This window comes from Hippocampus bargibanti, linkage group LG07 (genome assembly GCF_051943395.1).
Source record: "Hippocampus bargibanti isolate YZ-2025 linkage group LG07, ASM5194339v1, whole genome shotgun sequence".
Lineage (NCBI taxonomy): Eukaryota > Metazoa > Chordata > Actinopteri > Syngnathiformes > Syngnathidae > Hippocampus > Hippocampus bargibanti.
In genome coordinates, this window is record NC_142740.1 from 111,068 (window position 1) to 135,725 (window position 24,658).

A 24,658-nucleotide genomic window follows, 5' to 3' on the forward strand; every position below is an offset into this window, starting at 1 on the left:
TGTGTGTGTGTGTGTGTGTGTGTGTGTGTGTGTGTGTGTGTGTGTGTGTGTGTGTGTGCGTGTGTGTGTGTGCAGTCGATTAAGATTAAGGCGGTGGTGTTTTGCTCGGTTCGGGTCCCGAGGGAACGCGGCTCACATGAACCGGCGGATGAATATTTGAAGAGCTTTCGCCCCCGACCCCCCAACCCAATTCGTCTCGATCGGTCCACTTTGCCCCCCAGCCCCTCTCCGAAGGTCAAGGGATCTTTGGTCGCTTCATTACTTATTGATCCGAGAATTGTTTGTAATAGGCGACGACATCGGCGATCAACAATTTGTGTTTAAAAAGGCTGAACCGGAAAGCCTATTAAGGTGTCCGTGGTGCCCCCCGAATCCCGCCACCCCCCCCTCTTGTCTTTGTAGCGACGTCGGGTCCCCGTTTAGTAGCCCCGAGGACAGAAGACGTGATCTCGTCACCTTTGAGGTGGCGAAAAGGGGAGCTTCCGCTGACGTTATGCAACGTGCTCCGTACGTTTCGTTTCGTGAAATCGCCTTGGACATTTTCCGCCGTCGGCCTTTAAACGCGCGAGGGGGCTTGGGGGGGCATTAAGGGGTCTTATTTCTCACAAGTGGCCTGTCGCAATTTGACGTCGTTTTCATTAAATTGCTGCTCATCTGTCACGATGCTCCGAGAAAACAATTTTAGTTTGTTTGTGCTTAAAACGACTTCGGGAGGGAGGGAGGAATCGCCTCAACGTGATTATTTTTTTGAACAAATGTTTTTTATTCGTGTGAAATATAATGAAATCAAACTTTATTCGGGTACATGTCAAACAAAATGGCGCTGCATGGGACAAAGTACGTATTTCGAAAGGTTGTAAAAAGTCGGAGAGGCCTTGAATGCGCCACGATATGTTTTTAGGCGACCCGGTCGATCTCGTCGTCTTCGTCTTGTTTTCCTTGAAATGGCCGCTTTAGTGGGTTTTGATGGTTTTATTTTGATTTTGATTTTTTTTTTGTCAAAGGAGAGCTCGTAAGCGACCGTCCGCGGCTTCCATCTGCTGCAATTCCTGTTGCTCGCGTGCGTGCTGCCTGTCGTCCTGACGCTTGGGGACATTTCAAGTGCAACAGGTGCGAAGCGCGAGCCTCTGCCTCTGCCTCTCTTTATTTTTTACATTTGAACCCCCCCACCCAGGACAAAAAAACCTCCCAGATGTTACGCTTGATAAGCTGTCACGGCGGGTGCTTATCCAGCGTTGAATCCGGGGGGCTTTTTTTCCAGGAGGGGGCTTTAATCAGCACCGAAATTAAAAGCGGTTAAAAAACGTCAGGTGTCAAGTGTTGGCTAATTAGCATGCGGATTAGTCACTTTTTACGCGTTTTCATGCCGATGCAATTTTCTTAATTAGGTCAAATTGCACCGGAAAAAACGTACTTTTTTACGGTGGGGGGGGGGGGGGGGGGATACAACAGTAATTTCAGTCAACTTTAAAGTCGAATGATTGACATTTGGGGCATCTATGCTAGTTAGCGGAACTAAGCTATGGCGAATTGTTTGCTCCTGAAACAATTCTCTGAGTTGTTTTTAATTCTAGGTTTAAATTTGGGTTGTTGTTTTTTTTTTTTGGTGCCAATTTTCACAACAGCAAAAACCTATCCTGTAAAGTGTCCTTGAGAGTTTTGAAAGGCACTTCGAAATGACATGTATTATTATTGCCATTAGGGGCAAAAATGCTAGTTAGCCCACAAAGCTAGCACGTTATTTGTAGCTTTAAATTTGGTGAGTCTTCATTCTTTTTTTGGGGTGAAATGTGGGAATGCCAATTTTCACAACAGCAAAGTCAAAACTTATCCTGTAGTGTCCTTGAGAGTTTTGGAAAGGCGCTTAAAAATGACATATACAATTATGTTGATGATGATTATGATTATTATTGTCATTAGGTGCAAAAGTCAAGTCAAAGTCAGCTTTATTGTCAAATATGCTAATATGCTTGACATACAGCACAGATGAAATGAATTGAATTAAATGGTAGTTAGTGCAACAAGGCTAGCGATTCACTTGCTCCTTAACAATTTACTGCGTTGTTTTTAATTCTATCTTGAGATTTTAGGACCAAGCATTGATTTTTTGGGGTGAAATGTTAATTTCCTCAACAGCCTCATTGAAAATGTTGCATTCAAGTACCCAACTGAAAATCTTGTTGTTGTTGTTTTTCCACCGCCGATATATTTTCCCCCTCATAGTGCCTACCATTTGATTAATAAACACCGTTGCTTCTTCCTCTTCTTCATCATCATCTTCAGGGTTGTAAAAATAATAATAATCATAAAAAAGATGGCAATCAGTGAATTGAACGTCATGAGCAAATGTCCGTGGACAAATTGCACGGAGGGCCTCTTTTCTATGTTATTGCCGCGGTGTCATTGTTCAAGCATAAAAAAACAGACCTCCCTGACCATGCACCCCCCCCCCCATGTGTGTGTGTGTGTGTGTGTGTGTGTGTCCTTCCCCGCACCTGCACTTCTTTGGCAAACACACACACACACAGAGCGAATGAGTAAGACCACACAGTGACACGCCAGCATGCCATCGGCCTCGGGGCGGAGGGCCCCTACACCCCCCCCCCCCCCCGCCCCCCCCCCCACTACCTTCATCCACACCCACCCGCAAGCATAACGTCATTGATGGTCATCTGCTTGTTGACGCCATCTTGGGAAATCGGGTTGTTTGGCTACTCTGACGACATTTCGGTGGCAGAATCAGAATCATCTTTATTCTTGCCAAGTACAGTGCTAGCTCGGCTTACGAACGCTTTAGCTCACCAACTTTTCACCTTATGAACATTAAATTCGCGAGAATTTAATGTTGCCGTACCAACTAGTTTTCATCACCGCCTTTCTCCGGGTGCAGATGTGGTTTGGTATCGAGTGGAGTACTTTTGCTATTATGGGAGCGAAAAAGACCCCGCCGCAGGCTAGTGTTAAGCCGAAGAGGACACCGCAGAAAATGACGGTCGAGCAGAAGAAGGAGATCGTTGAAAAACACCAACGACGTGTGCGTTTGTGTGTCTTAGCGTCCCAGTACCAGTATGCTAAGTCCACCATTGCTAAGTGCGGCTAAAGGTGTTTCTGTGTTGTTTAAGCAACAGTCTCGGCCAATAGAAGAGGTTGAAAAACTTCTGTTGATTTGGATTCACCAAAATCAGCTCGCAGGCGACAGTGTGAGTGAGGGTATTTTCGCCGAGAAAGCACGGCAACTTCACTCGGATATCATCAAGAGGCAACGACATCGACGACCGTCACAAAGGTCAATAAAACCACTTTATTATACGGTACCGGTTGAGTGAACGCTGGCGCGTTTGGCTACCGTTGCTCACCCGCAGAAAAAATATCCTGTCACTTTAAAGTGTCTTTGAGAGTTTTGAAAGATGCTCAGAAATGAAATTTATTATTATTACAGTTTATTTCTTTCCTTACAATACAATAGCACATTTATTATACATAAAACGAGGTCTATTTTGTGTAGTTTTAAGGCTTATTTAGTAGAAAATTGTTTTAGGGGGAGCTGGGAACGGATTATTCTTATTTTAATAGTTTCTTATGGGAAATAAATGTTTGGAAGAGGAACTTTTCGCCTGACACACACTTTCTGGGAACCAATGAAGTTTGTAAGTTGAACTATCACTGTATGTAGAAGACGCAAGGAATTTGTCTTGGGTAGAAGCCGCTGCACTAGTATCATCCTGGCGAAGAAAGCCCAGGCGGGAAGCCAGCTTGACAAATGGATGTGCTTGATCTGATTTGACCTCCCTGACAGATGAGGCTCGCTTAGAACTTTCTCTTTTTTTTGTAACTCACAATACAAAGCCTGTTAGCTCTTGCGCCTATTTGTGGCCATCTTACTCGATTCCATTCCGATTATCGCGCCACTTTTGACTTTGACTTTTCATTTTGGTATTTTTGTCACTGATGGATAAAAATAACACGGCTTCATCATGACGACGAAAGCCTCAGCGTTCACGCTTTTGTTCGCATCTTCTAGTTTTGGGCCTTTTGATGAGATTTGGCCAAGAGAAAGTGGCCAAAGGCGCCGAGGGGCAAAAGGGGGAAAAGGGCAGGGGGGGGGGGTTGGTTGTTGAGCAGCAACGGATTTGCAACAATCGGGGCCTGTTGTGGTCCAGCCGACCTGCCGGGGGGGGAAATCCGGCTTCTCTCCGTCTCTGCTTCGGCGCGCTCTGAAAAACAACTCGCATCAGCTCATTTCAATGCTACATAACAACAACAACAACAATTAGAATACATTTCATTTCAAAGCGCCTTACAAAACTCTCAAGGTTTTTCTGCGGGTGAGCAGTGGCAGCCATTCGCGCCAGCGTTCGCTCTACCCAGAAGTAACATAGCGGCAAAGTTATGAAAGGCGGAGGAAAGGAAAGAAAGAAGTAGAAAAAGAAAATACAGGAGCTGCTGCTGGAAAGGCAAAAAACAAAACAAATAAAACGAAATAACACATAATATGACAACAACGCCAAGATGCAGAGAGCCATTCATTCTTCAGCACTTGCTGTACCCTCTTTGTGACATGAAGCAGTTCTAGATGAAAGAGGAAAGGATGAAATGTATTCAGAATCAGAACCAGAAAGCCTCGAATCGTCCCACAAAAAGATAAAAACAATGTATTCTTTGTGTCATAGCAATAAAATAAATCAACAAAAGGGTTTAAAAAAGGCTTAGCAGCTTTCACAACAACCCAACAGAACTTTCCATCATAAGTCAACACAAAGCAAAATAATAAACAAAAGGAGGAACATCCAAACATGGAGAGTTGCGCAATCTTAAGGACTGCTAAAAACAAGACAGGAGATGTTCCAGTGCCACAAAAGTAAAAGCCACAAAAGGGGACTGTCATAGGGACCCCCACGTCCCCCCCACATCAGCGAACAGCATCTCTTTCTTATTTGAATGCGGTCAAACGCTTGGCTGGCTGTGCTGGAGGCCGCTCACGCAACGAGGACAATGAAGCTCCAAGGATGAAGCTTCAGCCAGCTAGAAGGGCGGGGGCCGCCCGACCTTTGACCTCATCGCCCGACTTAGCATCACATATACGGTATGCGTCAGGATCGGCGAATTTCGCCTCGGCCGGAAAAATGAGTGAAATGCGGCCCGATGTGGCGATCCGACAAAAAGCGCTCAGGCAACAGTTGACGGCGTGGGAAGAAGCCAAAGTAGCCAAAGTAGCCAAAGTAGCGCATGCTGCGCTCCGCTGCTCTTTTTTCTTTCTTGGTCCGGAAATTTGCTGCTTCGGGTGAGGATTGCCCCTCCTAGGCCAACGGAGGAGTGGGGGCGGGGGGCTCGGCGCTGGAATATAGCTTGCCATAAATTAACCCATTCACTGCCAGACCATGTGAAAAAATGTGGCCAGTCATTCTCACTCACACAAATTGCAGGACCCGCAGAATATCGAGTTTTAGGACGACATCGAAGCATTCAATGCAGCGTTACAAACCTTTCATCAGAAAAAAAAAGTTCATTCCTAAGTTAGATGGGTCTGGAGTTATCCCAGCTTGAAATGGGGGCAGATAATAATACAATAATCATAAATGTCATTTCTAAGCGCCTTTCAAAACTCTCAAGGACACTTTAAAGTCACAGGATATTTTATTCTGCAGGTGAGCAGCGGCAGCCGCACGCCGGTGTTCACTCAACCTGGAAGTCGCATAAAATGATCATCATTACAGAAGTAAAAAAAAACTGAACTAAATAACATCACATAATATGACAACACAAATACACAGTCTTCAGCACTTGCTGTACACATAACAACCTAGCTATATAGCTACCTAGCTATCTAGCTATATTGCTACCTAGCTATCTTGCTACCTTGCTATCTCACTACATAGCTACCAAGTCACCTAGCTATATTACTACCTAGCTATATTGCTATCTTGCTACCTAGCTATCTCGCTCCATAGCTATCAAGCTATCTCCCTAGTCACCTAGCTATATAGCTACCTAGCAATTTTGCTGCATCGCTACCAAGCTATATAGCTATCAAGGTGCAAAGCATGCATTTTGATTTAACTCGCGCTTTAACAAGAGCTGAACCTGTAACAAAAGTGTTAAGATGGACAAAAAGGAAATGCTGCCCCCTTGTGGAAAAGAAAAAACATTGCCAGAGGTCTGTCTAGTGCTTTATTGGCACCTCCGCAAGAAAAGTCAAAACTCGCACTAATTGGGGAATGGCACTTGCCGTCGTATTTTCAATTTTCTTACATTACATACATTTGGGAATGGCAGTGAATGAGTTAAAACAAAAATGCTAAGTGGGACTCGCACAAACGTCAAGCGTTGAAGCGCCAGCGAGGAAACTGAAATTCCACTTTGCAAGTGTCCAATCCCGATGGGATGGCCAACGTGCATTTCGCTGTTGTGAACTCGTTCCCATGACGACTGACCGCCTCAAGAAAAAAATGGTGGCTAGCTATTCAGTTCAATTGGCTGGGCCGCCTGGGAGCCACTGATAGCGTTGCCAGGACGACCGACTCTAAAAAATGTTCGCTAGCTAGCCAGCTAGCTAGCTAGCGTTTCCAACACGATGTTGTGGAACGTCACCATTTTTTTGGTTTTTTTTTGGGTGTTCATTTGACTTTTTAAGACTTTCATTTATTTTAGCGTCAAATTTCCTTGAAGAATTGGCCGGGAAACGTGTCTGGGGGTTTGCGGCGACGCCAAATTTGTTTTTTTTTTTTTTTCGGGTAAACTTTGTGAACCGCTTAAAAAGTTGCGGTGAAAACAAAAAAGGCATTTTTGGTGGCCTGGCGATTGGAGAAGTTTGTTTTGGAGATTGTTTGCTTGTGAGCTTTTGGGGCCCTGTAACATCATTAACAAGCCAACAGACACGGGACCCCCCCCCCCCCCCCCCTCCCCTTCCAGTCTCTGTCGCTCTCAATTCCCAGCATAGACACTAACCTCTTTCACTCTGTCATCAGACGGACTCTCTCTCTCTCTCTCTCTCTCTCTCTCTTTGCTCCCAACAGCACCAGCCATTGTTCCCCCCCCCCCTCCCCCTGCGAAGGCCCCCACCGACCCTACCCAACTGTTGACCAACAACTCTAGTCGCACATTAAACGGAGAGGGGGGGGGGGGTGTCCTAATTTAGAGTATGACACATTCAGAATTGTATGTTGAGAAGAGAAAGGGGGGGGGGGGCGAAAATGTTTTTCGGGGGGGCCACTGATGTACAATGAGGCTGTGTATAAACTGAATTGTCAAGCGGCTTTTCATGGGCTACTTTCAAAATAATATGATTTATTTATGTATGTACAGTATATATTTATGTATGTTTTTATTTATCTATTATTTATTTGTTTGTGTGTTTATTTATTTATTTGCGTGTTTATTAATTTAGATATTATTTATTTGTGTATTTGTATATTATTTATTTATTTGCTTCCTTGTGTATTTATCTATCTATTTACTTCTTTATTTATGCATACATGTATTTATTTGGTTATTTATGTATTGGTTTATTTAATTATTTATTTGTGTGTTTGTTTGTATTTATTTTTCAAATGGTTTATTTGTTTGTTTGTTTTTGTGTTGATTTATCTATCTATCTATTTACCTATTTAATTATGGATTCATTCATTCATTTATTGTTATATTATGTATTTATGTGTTTGTTTATGTATTTGTGTGTGTATATTTACTCGTTTATTTATTTATTATATATTGTTGTTATTATTTACAGTAAAGTCTCGTTATATCGATATTCAAGGGAGTCCGAAAAAATATCGATATAACCGGGACTATCGATATATCCGACCCTGCGCGCATGTAATTTCCTCCGTGCGTGCATAGAAATAGTATCGATATAACCGGGACTATCGATATATCCGATATCGATATACCAGACTTTACTGTATTTATTTGTGTTTGTTTGTGTATTAATTAATTCCTGAATTAATTGATAAATAAATGATTAGGGAAGTGTGGCTCAGAGAGTATTGAAGCATATTTGAAACGGGCGGGACACTGACACCCACGGCTCCCCCCTTCCTTTATTGAGAAGCTAGCAGTTCAGGTTGTCCCCCCCCACGTGTCCGTGTGGCTTTGCTCACGGACTGTATTGTGAAGCCTTTTCAGATACTCTGCCCCTACACCCAAAAGTATCATTTTTTGGGAGTTTCATTGAAAAATAGGATTTTTTTTAATGGGGGGGGTGGGGGGGGGGGGGGGGGGCTACGTGAGCGGCAGCAGCGATTCATGTCCATTTGTGTGGATTGCGTCAGCGGCGACGGAGCCTCGGAGGTCCCCCCGCTGGGATTTTGTGACAGAAGCCGTTGTTGGGATGGAAAGAGGGGCCTCTTTCACCACCGACGTCCCCTCGGGCGCACCGCACCGCCTCACATCATCAGACAGGACAGTTGCAGACTGGCAGGCGGGCAGATGTTGCAGTGGATAGACTCCACTTGTCTCCGTCGCTCGCTCGCACACTAACTTCTCTTGCGCCCGCCACAAACGACAACAGAAAAAAGACATTCACTCTTGAACATGTTTGCTTTCTTTCACTTTGAATGTCCGCTCGCCAACAAATTCTTCCTCATTGAAAATGTCCCCACGACGTTGTTCGATTACAATCATCCATGCGTGTATGTCATTTGTAAGCGCCGTTCAAAACTCTCTTGAAGGACACTTTACAGTCCACGGAAGCTCAAAAACTTTGCCTTTTGCTTTCTTTGGAATGTTTAATGTGGTCAAATTGAAGGCCTCGTATTCAGATTTGACGTTTAAATAGACAAACGTTTGGAGACGTTTTCTCGTGTTTTTTCAATGTTTGTTCACCAAAATGTCAGCGCCTTCCAAAAATGTCATTTCTTTTTTTCATTTTCTTTTCTTTTCATTCCTTCATTCATCTATTTATGTGTTTAGTTATTTGTAGCTATTTATATATTTTATTATTTATTAATTTTATTTTTTTCTGTATTCATGTGTTTACTTATTTGTTTATTTATTTACTTATTTGACTATTTGTCCATCTATTTATCGATGTATTTATTCATTAGTTTATTTTTTATTTACGTATTGATGTGTTTATTTATTTTGGTGAGCGCACAAAAGCTGAAGCATTCTCTTGTTTCATTTCAGGTGCGGAATCAAAGCAGATGGTTGAACGAAGCAGGATTGAGGAGAATGGGTGAGAAGTATTTTTTTTTGGGGGGGAGGGAGGGTTGTCAAAATGTGACTCTCTATAGGATATTATGACGTGAAAAATGGATGAAAATGTATATCGAGCATCATCACAAAAAATAGCTGAAAAATTGGCCACGATGATCCAATGCTACACGGACTCAAAATTGCTCTCGGCCGTTGAAGGAGTTATGCAAGCTACATGAATGTTGACACAAATGGTGGAGCGAACCATGTCGACAGACAACATCAGCATCCTCACGGGCATCTATTCTTTATCCTCTGTGTTAACAACGAGACTGGACAGGACCGTACGCGCGCAATCGGTCGCGCTCATCTGATCGCAGCCTTGACATAGGCGACCAATCGCCGGCGACTCCGCGACGGCTTCCCAGTCGGGTCGGGACGTAGCGCGCGCGGGCGTGTCGTGTTGAAGACGACGCCATGTCGTGACCCGAGCGGCGCAGGAGTCGGTTCGCACGCCGATCAAGTGACGGCCATTTGAATCGGGTGGCTATCGGAGGGGGAGATCAGAGCCCTGTCACCCCCCCCCCTCCCTCCCCCCTACGCATACACCAGTGAAATGACATGTGCCTCCCCAGCGTGGGCAGAATGGATGGATGGATGGATGGATGGATGAGGTTTCAGCGTCTCACGTCGGGACGAGCGAAAGACGAGAGCAGCAGCCCCCCTAACCACCTCCGCAGACCTTTCACATCTCACCACTTTGTCGTCGCTGCAGGTCAAAATGGCACAAGGAAGGAAGACATGGATGCAGTTTTTTTTTTGTTTTTTTTTTGGGGGGGGGGCAACTTTGATGATCTTGTTTCATATGCAGGCTCAACTTTATTTTGAAAGCATCTCTATCTATCTATCTATTGGTCGGTAGATATACAGTATATCTATCGAAATATAGATATACTGTATATCACCAGGGAAACGATAATTAACAATGAAAAAAACAATAATATTGCCCCCCCCCTGTAATCCATGCATGGTTTGACTTTGTCACAGAGAAGAGGCCCGCCCTGCCCGCCGGTTGATGAAAAAAAAAAGCGTCCAGCCAGCCAAGCCATATTTTGTCATCTGATGTTGACAAGGAACCCCCCACCCCCTTGCCCCCCCCCCCCCCCCTCCGAGCAGGCCTCAGGGGAGGCCATGACGCGTGACAGCTGCTGCCTGTTCATATTGATTCAATGACAGCCGGGATCATTTAGCGATTTACCAAGTGAGGGCGCTTGAACGGGCAGCGACGCGCGCGTCCCCCCCCCCCCATCGATGGAGGGGGTACCCCCTTTTAATGACAACATCATCCTCCATCCCCGTCGCCAACCCGGCTGGACTCGTTTTAGCTTCCGCTGTTCATTTTTACGGCGGGACGGATCAAGCGCAACGTTGAACAAGTGTCCCATTATAAAAAAACCAAAAGAGAATTTGGTATCGAGCTATCTCGCTGGCTTAACACCTTAACAACTTTGTTAGCTAGCTGGCTAACTCGCTAACTACCTCGTGAGCTGGCTTACTAGCTCGCCAACTCGCTATCACCTTGCTCGCTCGCTAACTCTCCAATGACCTTGTTAGCTAGCTTGCTAACTCCCGAACTACCTCACAAGCTAGCTTGCTAGCTTACCGGCCAGCTAACTCGCTAGCTAGTATAGCTATCCCCTTGCTAGCTCGCTAACTCCCTAACGACCTTGTTAGCTAGTTTGCTAACACACTAAATACCTCGCTAGCTCGCTCGCTCGCTAGCTAGCTCACTTCCTATCACCTCGCTAGCGAGGTAGGTGAAACAAGTGGCTTTGATGATGTTTGATGAGGACAGTGGAAGCAAAAGACCTGAAGGGACATCGCGGATCTGCACGTTATGATGAAAAATGGTGAAAAAATGATGACATCAAAGCAAAAAAATCCCTGCTGTGTGCGCTCAGAAATGTTCCTGAACTCCTTTTAAGATTCTTCCGGGCGTCTTTTTTTGGTGGCGTCGGGAATCGAGCGCAAGGCAAATGCCTTTTTGTTCGTCCGTCAACTTTAATGAACGCAGCCACGCAAACCGGCCGAAATCATTTCAAAGGTGTCCAAAGTAACAAACAAAAAAGAAAAGAAAGGTCCCGAGTGCCACGTGGTCCAGATTGTGGCCGAATAGCAGACGGCGAGTCATCTCTTTCTCTCCTGTGCGCTAAAACAGACATGCAACAGCGGCAACTCTCGTTTTCAGCATCCCCCCCCCCCCCCCCCCCCCCCCCCCCGTCACCGCTCTCTCGTTTCTCCCATTCGCTCTACTTACACACCTTTCGCTGTCCCACCGCTGCCCCCCCGCCATCTTCCTCACTCCTCATCTCGGTAAGTAGGATAAGGCCCGGAGAGCTCTGTCGTCGTGGTAACTGCCAGAAGCATTCAGTTTGAAGTTTGAGGAGGTCAGTTTGCGGGTCAGTGTGCCCCCCCCCCCCTTCCCACCAGACCCCCCCCCCCCTCCCACACACAAGTAGGGGTGCCGTGGGGAGCCCTTCACTGGCTTTGGCCATATACATAAAATGGGGAAGGAGGGGGGGGGGCTGTTATTTGGATTTTTTTTTGGGGGGGAAAGAGGGCGCACTGTGAAGCTTAGCATCCATAACGCTTTGAGGGACTAAAATGGAGCCAATTAGAATGTTGAAGAAAAATCTCATGACGTACGCACGAGGAAGTACTTTCTGGCCACGGAAGTGCGACTTCACAAAATAGGAAATAGACATCAAGTGGCCGCCGTACGCCGCCTTTCGGCTTTCTTGGTCGTCAAGTCAAACGCACTTTTCAAAGTTGAAAGTTTTGACGTCGAGCCACGTGGTGGACGGGCGGGGACGCCGCGATGCTATTCGATTTTCGGCTCGCTATGAGTGACAAGGACGCGATGAGAAACTCGGAAATGCTAGCATGGGGGGGGGGGGGGCGTGACTGGCAGGCTGGATTTTGATTGGCCGGCGACTGCCAGGCTCCGAGTGGGAACGTGCTTGCCGGCGAATGTGTATGAAATGAAATTTTCATGTTGGTATGAAATAAAAACATCCAATGTCATGATTTGAGCGATGTTTGAAGGCGCAGCATTGCTTTGGGAACAGTCCGCCGAGGTGCGCTTGATTTGCTTACCCTCGTGTCCCCGTGAGAGACGAGCGCTCCTTTATCAGCACGCTGGAGGGGTTTTGTGTGCACAAAGTTGTCATTGATGCGCACGAAATAAATATTGGGGGATGGGAGGGTGCCCACTGCCCCCCCCCCCCGCCAAAAAAATGCCAGAAACCGAAATCCGTTCAACTTATTGATTCCTAAACGCTTCCTTGCAATGTGAGCAAACAAGATGGCGGTTTGACAAAAATAAATTCAACAAATTCCTCCTCCGCCGCCACTTTTCAATTGTGAAGGTTTCAATCCCATGAAAAGGGATTCACTCCAACTCTTGAGCAAACTCATCCGGGCGGCGCTTTGATCACACGTTCTTGGAAAGCCATGAAAAGTCTTGCGTCCGGATTTTCCTCACTTCTTTCCTTCACGACTGCCCCCCCCCCGACCCCCATCCCCCCCCCCCCCCATCTCCATTTCTGATGGAAATGTTTTCAGTCAGTTGGTGGCTGAAACTCAGCAGGTGGTCCCCCAAATCCACCGTCACCCCCGGCAACCTCTGTCCAGCCAATCCAAATGCTGCCTTACTGGCCACTCCGCTTAGTTGGCCCTGACAGGGCGCTCTGTGTGTGTGTGTGTGTGTGTGTGTGTGTGTGTGTGTGTGTGTGTGTGTGTGTGTGTGTGTGTGTGTGTGTGCGTGCGTGCGTGTGTGTGTGTGTGTGTGTGTGCGTGCGTGCGTGCGTGCGTGCGTGCGTGCGTGTGTGTGTGTGTGTGTGTGTGTGTGTGTGTGTGTGTGTGTGTGTGTGTTTCAATCGCTCCCGTTGATGAGCTGAGCCCCTTGAGCGGTCGTTAAAAGTTTATTGCATAGCTATTAAAAATGAGTTTTTTTGCGGGTAGTCAGTCCGAAAACAAAAAAAACAACAACAGCAACAACAACAGAATTGTTGGGTTTTTTTTTTTCTTTCTCAAAGCCGAAATTGCGGCCCGTGGTCAATTTTCATCTGGCCCGCAGACGGCCGTCATCAAATCGATTGATTGTCTGGCGAGGACGGAGAATGAAGGAAATGGGCAGCACTTAGCGCTGTGTGCTAAGTGCTGCCATCTAGAGGTTCAATTAGGAACAGCAAATTAGAGTGATTTTAAAATGTTTTTGTCATTTTCTAAAATGGTGATTTGTAGTTTTTTTTACATTTTCTAAAATGGCGATTTAAGAAAAATAAAATTGGCAATTTTCTAATTTTGTATCCGTTCACAAATGGTGATTTTGGATTTTTTTTTCTAAAATGCTGATTTTTAAACACTTTTTAAAATGGCAATTTTCAAAATGTTCATACATGTTCTAAAATGATTTTCAAAAATGTTGACATTTCCCATAATGGCGATTAAAAAAAAAAATCTAAAATGGCAATTTTCAAAAAATTTTAACATTTTCTAAAACGCTGACACTTGGTCCGGCCGCACATTGAGCGCCTTGCAGTCTGTGTGTGTGTGTGTGTGTGTGTGTGTGTGTGTGTGTGTGTGTGTGTGTGTGTCTGGAAAGCAAAGAGATGAAATGGGTAATTAGCGGGCAAATGAAAATCTTGGGGTAGGGGGGAGCGCGAGGTGGCCAAGGGTCTGTAAAAAACAAAAACATATGCGTTTGTCGCCTTCAACATGGTTATTTTTTCATGGATTGAATACAACGTTGTCAATATTGGTGATAAATGTACAGAGACTCGTGGCCAAGCTCGGCTCGACAGCTTGTGCTAAGTGACAAAAGGAGAAACGCAACTTGGTTCATTCAATTATGGATGCATGCATGCATGTATGTATGTATGTATTTATTTTTGGATTTATTTATTAGTGCTGCACAGTCCACCTCTAAAAAAAGTTATCTGGAAGCAGATTTTATTTTGCGAAATAAAAGCAAGTCACTTCAACCAACCTGCTTTGTGCCCCCTCCCCGTGGCGTATCTGGCAACGCTGTGCCCCCCTCCCCTCCCCGATGGGCGAAAGCAGAACACTGGTGCCCTCTTCAAGTCCCCCCTGGCGCAGGCCGTCACCCAAACAGAACCTTTGCCGAGCGATCCGGCGCCAACAATTCATTTTGGAGCGTCGCTGTACACACGCCGTACTGTACACGCGTACAAAAAAAAGTCCCACGCACGTTGCCCCCCTCCCAATTGGGCACAGTCTTCCTTCCTTGAGTACAATGAGGACCTGTCTGCCGACAGCGACCCCCCCCCCTCAAAAAAAACCCACCAAGACAACAAAACTGAATCAACAGAAGCTCATTCAATGCTAAGACAGAAAAGGCAATAATTGATCTGTTGTGTGCCCCCCCCCCACCTTAAAAAACTCTCGGTTCCGTAGTAAGTACATAAAAGCTCATTGACTCGCTGTGATTTGGCACAACTTGACACCATTGACACAGTCGATCTTTCGACACGACAAGCGACCAAATACGGCTAATCCATTCGCCGTCAGTCGCTCAAATACGATAAACGTGAGATGACGTCGTCACGGCTAGCGTGGTGAGTCACTTTGGTGTATTTCAGCGCGGCGGAGATTGTTTAGGAGCGCTGTAGAAATTCCGTTGAGTCGAGTGAGCGCTTTCCCGCAAACGACACATGCCGCTAGCTTTTGTGCTAGGTCGGCGGCGTGTCGGCGTGCTAATTTCAACAAATGAACCGCCGCAGTTGAAATAGTTGATTGTCTTTCCACGCAATCGTTTGGAACAAACAGCGGGCCGCAAAGCTAACGACGCGGTGATGCTAACGCCGTTAGCCCGGTTTCGCGCCTGCGTCCGGCAGCCCGAAACAGCCCCCCCCACCCCCCCGGAGAGCGTGCGGGGCGAATTGTGTGTCCTTGGAAAAGGCTTTGCATTCTGGCTTTTGTTTGTCTCTGTGTGCTGACGCCCCCAAATCCCTGTTTTTCCGCACGCAGCAAATTCTATACAAAACGTTAGCACGCGCGCGCGGGACCTCGAATGCTAACTTGACCAAAAACAAAAAAAAAAGCGTTCAAGGCATATCCCACCGTAGGCGCTCGTGGCCGACAAAGGCGACGACGCATGATGACTCGCACTTTCAGCTTCCTTTTTGGAAGCTCTCACCATCACAACCAACAAAAGAGTTGACGCTAAAATCGCTAAACACTTTTTGAAAAGTTACAAATAAAAATGCAGAAGCAAAAAAAAAAAAAAAAAATCGCCCGCCAGACAGACTATACAAATACATAAATAAATAAATACATACATAAATTAATGATAGATAAATAAATGATAAACAATTAGATTAATAAAAACAAATAAATAAATACATACATACATAAATAAATGGATACATAAATAGTAGATAAACAAAGAGATGAATACATAACTAAATAAATACCTGTTGTTCCAAATTCTTTTGATGCTATTTGTATGCCGTTCAACATTTGAGATGTTTTTTTTTTTTTTTCCCTTGATTTTTGCCAGTGAGCCGACTGAAGATGGAGGCTAGGCGAGTCGCGTCGCGCCCCGCGGGGTGCCGATCGGGCTCCAAATTGAAGGTGACACAAAATGGATGAAGTCAAGCGTCTGGAAGGTTGCCAAAGTCTGGTTCCTCCCAGCCGCTGGAAAGAAGGTCGGGCCGACGGATCACAGAAGCAATCAATGAGGTGAGCTTTCCGGATGCTTTCGCCACCATTTTTGTTTGGGCCGTCATCGATTCCATCCGATGACTATTCATTTTTTTTCCTCGCGTGAGCTTCGAGAAGTTTTGGTGGCCATTTTTGTTCCATCCAATGATGAATATTTTTTCATTTTTGTTTGGGGCATCATCGGTTCATTTCGAAGTGAGCTTTGAGAAGCTTTGGTCGGCATCTTTCTTTTGGGAATCATCGGTCCCATCCGATGATTTTTTTTTTACATTATTTTTCATTTTTGTTTGGGGCATCATCGGTTCCACCCGATGATTATTATTTATTTATTTTCGGGTGAGAAGCTTTGGGGGCCATTTTTGTTTGGGGCATCATCGTTTCCATCCCATTTTTTTTTCTTTTTGTGTGTGTCCCTGTTGTGGTGTTTGGGTGTTTTGCGCTTCCTTGAGGAATGTGTCGTCTTGTTGTCAACTCGCTGTTGCTTTGTCCTGAAAGCAAAGAGAACTGCCGAGACGTAAAGTTAGCCTTTTTCGCACCTTCCTCTCCCTCCTGACCCCCAGCCCTGCCCGACCCCCCGACTCCACAAAAGCCCCCACTTCCGCATTCGTACGCACGCTGGCAGCAGTTAGCCGGCCGGGCCTGGGCTAGCGCAGCTGCGAAGGGAACAATAGCATTCCTCGGGTTTTAAACGCCTGGCACTTGGATTCCTAACAGTCAAATTCCCGCCGGGGGTTGCGAGAGGACGCCGAGTAAAGTGCTCTCGGGAAACCCGCCGCCTCTCTCGATTGGACGCAGGGATGGCCGCTCTTTCCAATGGACGGCGGGAGACTTTGGATGCTTTCTTTGGGCGCGGGAGGCAGTCAGAAAGAAGCTTGAGGGCTTTGTTCGGCCATCCTGTGATGCCAGAGACACCTGTTGCTTCCACACGGAAAATACGCAAGAATCATCATAAGAATCATAATCACAATCATCGACCTACATCACCTCCATTCATGAAGGTCTCTTCGTACGAAATGTTTGCTCTGTGTACAGTTAGCTTGCTAGATAGTTAGCTAGCGAGTTAGCGCGGAAATTCGCAAGTGACTTAAGATTGGATGGATAGATAGATAGACATATTGGTAGCTATCTAATCATATAGGTAGCTAGCGAGATAGCTGGATAGCTAGTTAGAAAGTCAGGCCATCGCTAACTATGCAGATGTTAGCCTTGGACATTAATCAAGGATTGTTAAAAGCCGACAAAAGCAAATGTCCTTGGATCGGTACTTTACAAAATGGCAGTCAAAGAAAGCACTTGTGAGAGAGAACATGAACTAAAAAGTGCTGAAAACGCAGATGATGCAGTTTAAAGCTAAATGCCCTACAATTTATGTTTGTTATTCTGTTCTTTTGATTTTTTTTACACAATGTAGAACTGTCATATATTGCGCAACACTGATTGTAACGTAGTTGCTACACATTTCTAAGCATTTTTATGCTTTAGAAAACATTTTTTTGTTTTTTGTGGGTGGAACAGATCAGGGATTTTAGATGGAAAAGATTTTCAAGTGAAGAAATCCCTTCCAGAATTGATTTCCTAACTCGAGCTGCCACCGTTTTGAAAAAGCGCCGCTGATCAACCGGTTGAGGGACCGAGGCCACCCCGTACACCTTTGGTTTCAGGCGCCGCTTTCTTCCAATCCTTCGACTTCCCTCCACTGACTTTAGTCCACCCAATCGTGGAATCTAGAATCGGCGCTAAAAACGTCAAGTCTTTCTCATTAAGCGGAGGCCGTTTCACAATTTAAATATAAATGAATGTACTTTAGCAAAACGCCGGCCGGCCACGATGAAGAGGGGCTTCATTTAGAGGCAATCTCAAATTAATGAGGGCATCTGGAGAGCGGAGGATTTAACCGATTGAAGCCTTCAGCAGCGACTGTACTTGAAACACCAGGAAAATCCTCATTAATTTGCAATTTAATGCCCTACTGTAGCCAAAGAGCTTTGGTGGGCGGCGGCGGCACCCTGGCGAAGAGTCGCGCCGCTAACGTCGTCAAAACACCTTTTGTTGTTGGACATTTCTCAAGCATGTGATCGCCAGGCTTGAAGATTTGAAAATTAGTCTTGTTTGGGAGGAAATCAGAGTCGGGAGGGGTGGGCGGGGTCGGCACTTTGTTCAATTTCAATGAAATGAAAAGCGGAGACACGCTATTGGCCCCGGTACATCTCAACCTGTTGTCTCCCTGGCGCCTTATCTAAAGCCAACAGTGGCCAATTTGCTTTGGAAATTGGACAGCGCTTTTAAATTGAACCTGCAAATCGGTGGTGCTGTTAAATCACCCATGTTTTTTTTTTGGGGGGGGGGGGCATCTGGGGTAGCTGGGTCAAGTAAAAACCTCTCACTCGTTCTAGCGCTGGCAGAGTGTGGCTTTTACCCAAACGTTCCCGAAACGTTAAATTCATCTGGGACTCCAAAAATCTCCTCCTATCCTCACGAGAACTTGCAAAAAGCACCGGATGGATCTGCGTGCTAAGTGCTGCACAGCAAGTCAAAAATCAGACCTTGAAAAGCAAAGATCAAAGTCAAAACTGGAAGTTACTAGCAGGAATGCAGGAACTTCTTAGCATGAGCATAAAAGACAGTAAATACAACACAACGAAAAACAACCGGACATCAAGTGGTGTACAAAAATCAGACATCAAAAACTGAAGATAGAAACAGGAAGTTATTTGCATAAAAGACAGGAAATAAAACACAAGGCTAAAATGATGGTCGGTTGAACACCCAAGAATGTTGAAAAATATGTTTGAAAACAACCCGGAAAAATCCCCCATAGAACTGTGACTCGCTTTATGTCAGAGTCAACTAGTCCTCCATTCCGATTTCTCCAGTTGGTCCAAAACGCCGCTTCTAACTGGAGCTCATAGGAGGGAGCACCTAGCTCAGATTCTGACCCGCGTGTACATTTCTGAGCTTTTGAAGATTCTGTTTTTAAGGGTCTCCCCCGACCCTTTCGGACGTCTCTGAGCTCTGTCTCTGGTCAGCGGGGTGGAATTGCTGCTGGAGGACGAAGTGTAGCTCCTCTAGACGGAAAAACCAGGCAAGCGCCATTTCTGGACATTGGTAGAGGTGGTTTTCACAATCAGAATCACAAAGCCTCGAGTCGTGCTCCGATGGGGACATTTGCAGTCTACAGAAGCAACATTGAAAGGGGTCTCTTGACCAGGTGCTCCAGTCTGCTGCTGATGCTGCCTGACCAGCAGACAATTCCATACCGGATGGCTGAAGCCACCACAGAGTCAAAGAAGGTCTTAAGGAGTGACCCCCGAATCCCAAAAGACCTCCATTTCCTGACTAGGAAGAGGCCACTCTGTCTGTTCAAACACAGTGTTGACAATTATTTGGTGTCATCTTAGCGTCGTGTTGTATTTACTGTCTTTTATGCTAATGCTAATAAGTTCTTGTATTCCTGCTAATAACTTTTTTAACCACTTTTGACTACCTTTGGTTTTAGAGGTCTGATTTTTGATTGGATGTACAGCACTTAGCACGCAGATCTGGTGGTTTTTCCAAGTCCTCGAGATGATCTCGAGATTTTTGGAGTCCCAGATGAATTTAACGTCTCCACATTGCCAACGTCGGGGTAAAACCGGTGCCCCTTCATGGGCAGGTGGGCAAACAAGCCCACCACGCCAGCGCTAGAAGGACCTCATGTTCATATCTCAGAAGGCTTAAATGCTTTGATCCCTCGAGCGGACCTTTCCGTGGGCAACCCAGCAGATGCCAACCGGCCCCCACGGCGACTGTTTGGTTTTGCCGTTTGAATTGCCGATGGCTTTGGGTCCAGGGCGGTGAGGCGGAGCCCCAAAGGACAACAGGCTTGTCAGGTTGTCCCCACGCATTAACGTCGCGCCGCTCACACCTCCAGTTGACAGCACAGTGAGGCGGAACGTCGTGGGGGAAATCGGGGAAGGGGGTGGGGTCGCTAATAACGCTAATCTGGCATGGTGGAAGGAAGGTACGTCACAAAGGAAAAAGTTTATTCGTATTTACTTTTCTTCTTTAGTGCTAACAACAGCTTGATTTTTGGGGGCATTAGAACGTCAATTCGGGTCTTGATAAGTTTTTGGTAGAACCCATCTCAGGTTTATTTATGGAGCTCTTGAGAACTTTGCGTATCCTTACAGACGAAAAGCGTCCCACTGACGTTTTCTTTAGCCTTTAACCCTCAACGCCGGCCGTCCGGAGGGACAACACAGAGCCCATTTTGAACCCGGCGGGATTCAAATAAACTTGCATTGTCTGTGCACAAACAACTTCCTGCGTGCAGACTCACAGCTTGTTAATGGAGGGGGGGGGGGGGGCGGGTCTTCCTGCTTCTGACCTCCAACCTCATCCTACCCCACCCGCACCCGCTGCTTACACAGCATGGTGCATCCAAAAGAAGGGGGAGATGGCGTGAGACTGGCGGGGGGGGGGGGGGGGTCGACACAGCCACAGGAGGTTAGGTTAGGTTTTAGAGAATGGGAGGGGCAATTTCTATCCTGGTCCAAAAGTATTGTAGGATGTGTGTAGAAGGGGGTGTGATGAGAGGACATGCTGAGACGACTGCCTAGATCTTCTCCCTCTAGCGCTACCCCCCCCCCCCCCCCCCCCTCCGTGTCTCCAGCTGTGGAGGTAAAGTACATTACATGCTTGCTAATCAAACCCCCATTACAAGTCTGGCGGGAGGTTGGACTGCCCTCGTTCTCTCTTATTTCTTCTCCCTTTGGTGCTGCCGCTACTTGTCCTCTTTCTGGTTTTACTTAACGCCAGGGAATGAGACATTTCCCGCACAAGTCAGCGCAGTGTCGCCCAAAAACAGCTATCGGTGCCAACGGGGGGTCTTCCAGCGAAAATAGCAACCGTAACAGCGTTCGCGGATGATGCCGAATAGCACGTTGAAGAAACCGCGGCCGTTTGGGTACCGTTCATGCCGATGGAAATCACGCCGGGTTTTAACTCAAAATCAGGCTGGCGGCATTCTTGGATCTTACGAAATCATTGAGCCAGGTCTTGACGATGCGTTCGATCTAGTGCGCGGTAGACGGCGATGTTTATAGCTACGTCGCGAATTTTGGGCTTTAACTACCGTATTTTTCGGATTATAAATCGCAGTTTTTTCATAGTTTGCTCGGGGTTGCGATTTATAAATCGGAGCGGCTTACATATGCTTTGTTTTTATTACTGTATATCATTTCACATGTTATTTTCACATTTCATTCTCGGTCATGATCCGCCAAGGGACGGTGACATGTGACAGACTGGCGACCAGTTCAGGGTGTCGTGTTTTGCGCCTGTTTTGACAAGACCCGACCCCCGAAAAGGCCCGAATGCCAATGTTATATTTTGCTATTTTTGAAAAATTGAAAAATGGGGGTTGTTTTGGGGGCTTTCGTCCAAACATTTTGTCATGACGGAGTCACTTGAAAGGGTTTGAATGGAGTCTCACTTGCTTCTTTGTTGATGTAGTGATGACGTAACATATCGGGATCTTTTTCTTACAGCCCCCCCCCCCCCCCCCCACCTACGAGTGTAGATTTTCAGTGGGATCAGAGTCACACAACCCTTGCGTCACCAGTAATTAGCACTCTGTCACACACATCCGATCCCAGCCGTCTTCGGGCAGTAGGCTGGGGACACCCTGAACCGGTTGGTCGCCAAACAAATGGCACATTTCAATAAAAACAAGCAATCCAGGATTTGATCTTTGATAAGCAGATGCCAAAAAGTCGAGTTGCATGAGGTCGTCGTGTAAGGGAGGGTGGGGGGGTCACGTGAATCGGCAAGTGAAAAGCAGTAGCATGAGGGTGGTGGAGCAGAGGAGGTGGGCTAAACGGAAGGGATCTAGCGGGAGGGGGTCGGGGGGGGGGGGGGGGCAATAAAGGCCAACGGGCAGTGGACTCAGTCCAGCTCATATGTAAATTTCTCCACTGCGAGACTAATGAAGGCAAATGCAATCCAATCCAATTTACGAGGGACACCAAATGTATTTTCCAACCATCAAAGGCTTTCGTCCATCCGCGGTGGTTGGCTCACGCTGAATTAGCGCAAATCGACACCCGGGATGAGTCCGGGCGACCATTCGAAACTCCCCCCCCAACCCCCCCGATGGGTGGCGTTCGTCGCTTTCAACGCACAAATTTTTGCCTATTTCGCGTATCAAAAAAAAGTCTTGATGGTGTTTTTGCGGGGGGGGGGGGGGAGTGGCCAAGATGGAGGGCGGCAGAAACTTCCCATGCTGGCCTCCCAGTGTGTCTACGTAATGAGGGCAAGGGACACATGCGCGCACGCGCAACCGCGCGCGCAGCCATTTTGGGGCCAAGCGTGGCCCCCACGGCTGATTAGCGGCGCACAAAGGCCCCAAACAGAAGTAGCGCAAGGCTCACAATGGGAGCGGGGCCTCAAGGCGTGGCTTACTTTTGCCCCGAGGGAGGGGGCGAGGGGGGTTAACAGACAGCGGATGAGAGAGAGAAAGGGGGGGGGGGTGAGGGAGGGGGTCCCACTGGGCTGAAGCAAAAGTTGGGGGAGAGTTGGACAAGAGACAGGATGGAAGACAACTGACAGACGGGAGTTTTTGTCCTTATGATGGCATCCGGGTGTGGGTGTGTGTTTGTTTGTGTGTGTGTGTGTGGGGGGGGGGGGGTGTGTTTAATCTCTGTGCCCCCCCCCCCCCCCCACACACACACACATCCGCGCACCTGTTGAGCAGCACCTCAAATATTGGGTCACCATCCCATTACGTGTGACATGGGCCAGTTTGCCCTTCTAGAGCCCCCTCCCATTTCCCCCATCCCATTTTGGGGCATCAAAGTATCGGAATTTGGGACACGGCCATTTTCATTTTTTCATTTTTCCTTTTTTTTAGGTATGTGGGCATAAATCAATCAATAAATAAATAAATAAATAATTGGGTGGATACATAAATAAGCAAACAAATGCCTGAGTGAATAAATAAATAAATAAATACACAGATAAATAAATGCATACCTACCTGGTGGGGTTTTTTTTGGGTCAAAAGCGCCTTACTATATATGGTCGGTTTTTTTCGGCTAAAAATGCCTTACTATACATGGTCGTTCTTTTCAGCTAAAAACAGCTTACGATACATACTTGTTTTTTTAACGCTAAAAACGCCTTACTATACATCGTCGTTTTTTTTCAACTAAAAAATGCCTACTATACATGGTCGTTTTTTTCAGCTAAAAACGCCCTACTATACAAGGTCATTTTTTTCGGCTAAAAACGCCTTACTATACATGATCGGTTTTTTTTCGGCTAAAAACGCCCTACTATACATGGTCTTTTTTTTTTCGGCTAAAATTACCTTACGATACATAGTTGTTTTTTTAACGCTAAAAACGCCTTACTATACATGGTCGTTTTTTCGGCTAAAAACGCCTTACTATACATGGTCGTTTTTTCGGCTAAAATCGCCTTACGATACATAGTTGTTTTTTTAACGCTAAAAACGCCTGACTATACATGGTCGTTTTTTTGGGCTAAAATCGCCTTACGATACATCGTTGTTTTTTTAACGCTAAAAACGGCTTACTATACATGGTCGTTTTTTTCGGCTAAAAACGCCTTACTATACAATGGTTTTTTTTTCGGCTAAAAAAGCCCTACTATACATGGTCTTTTTTTCGGCTAAAATCGCCTTACTATACATGGTCATTTTTTTTGGGCTAAAAACGCCTTACTTTATATGGTCGTTTTTTTTCGGCTCAAAACGCCTTACTGTACATGATCGTTTTTTTCCGGCTAAAAACGCCTTACTATACATGGTCGTTTTTTTCGGCTAAAATCGCCTTACGATACATAGTTGTTTTTTTAACGCTAAAAACGCCTTACTATACATGATCATTTTTTTCAGCTAAAAACGCCTTACTATACATGGACGTTTTTTTTCTGCTAAAATCGCCGTACAATACATAGTTGTTTTTTTAACGCTAAAAACGCCTTACTATACATGGTCGTTTTTTCGGCTAAAAACGCCTTACTATACATGGTCGTTTTTTCGGCTAAAATCGCCTTACGATACATAGTTGTTTTTTTAACGCTAAAAACGCCTGACTATACATGGTCGTTTTTTTGGGCTAAAATCGCCTTACGATACATCGTTGTTTTTTTAACGCTAAAAACGGCTTACTATACATGGTCGTTTTTTTCGGCTAAAAACGCCTTACTATACAATGGGTTTTTTTTCGGCTAAAAAAGCCCTACTATACATGGTCTTTTTTTCGGCTAAAATCGCCTTACTATACATGGTCATTTTTTTTGGGCTAAAATCGCCTTACGATACATCGTTGTTTTTTTAACGCTAAAAACGCCTTACTATACATGGTCGTTTTTTTCGGCTAAAAACGCCTTACTATACATGGACATTTTTTTCGGCTAAAAACAGCCTACTATACATGGTCGTTTTTTTCGGCAAAAAACGCCTTACTATACAATGGGTTTTTTTCGGCTAAAAAAGCCCTACTATACATGGTCTTTTTTTCGGCTAAAAACACCTTATGATACATGGTCGTTTTTTTCAGCTAAAAACGCCTTACTATACATGGTCGTTTTTTTCGGCTAAAAACGCCTTACTATACATGGTCGGTTTTTGGGATTAAAAACGCCTTACTATACATGGTTGTTTTTTTCGGCTAAAAACGCCTTACTATACATGGTCGTTTTTTTCGGCTAAAAACGCCTTACTATACATGGTCGTTTTTTTTCGGCTAAAAACGCCTTACTATACATGGTCTTT

General features: G+C 45.7%; 1 long non-coding RNA gene across 1 annotated transcript in view; it reads left to right on the forward strand.

Annotated features, from left to right (window-relative positions):
• Positions 1–24,658, forward strand: part of LOC148895002 (uncharacterized) — a 55,424-nt gene that overhangs the window by 24,283 nt on the left and 6,483 nt on the right. Inside the window, exons 2-3 of the long non-coding RNA XR_016115593.1 lie at positions 9,124–9,172; positions 15,716–15,897. This is a non-coding gene — a long non-coding RNA (uncharacterized LOC148895002). The remainder of the gene's footprint in view (positions 1–9,123; positions 9,173–15,715; positions 15,898–24,658) is intronic.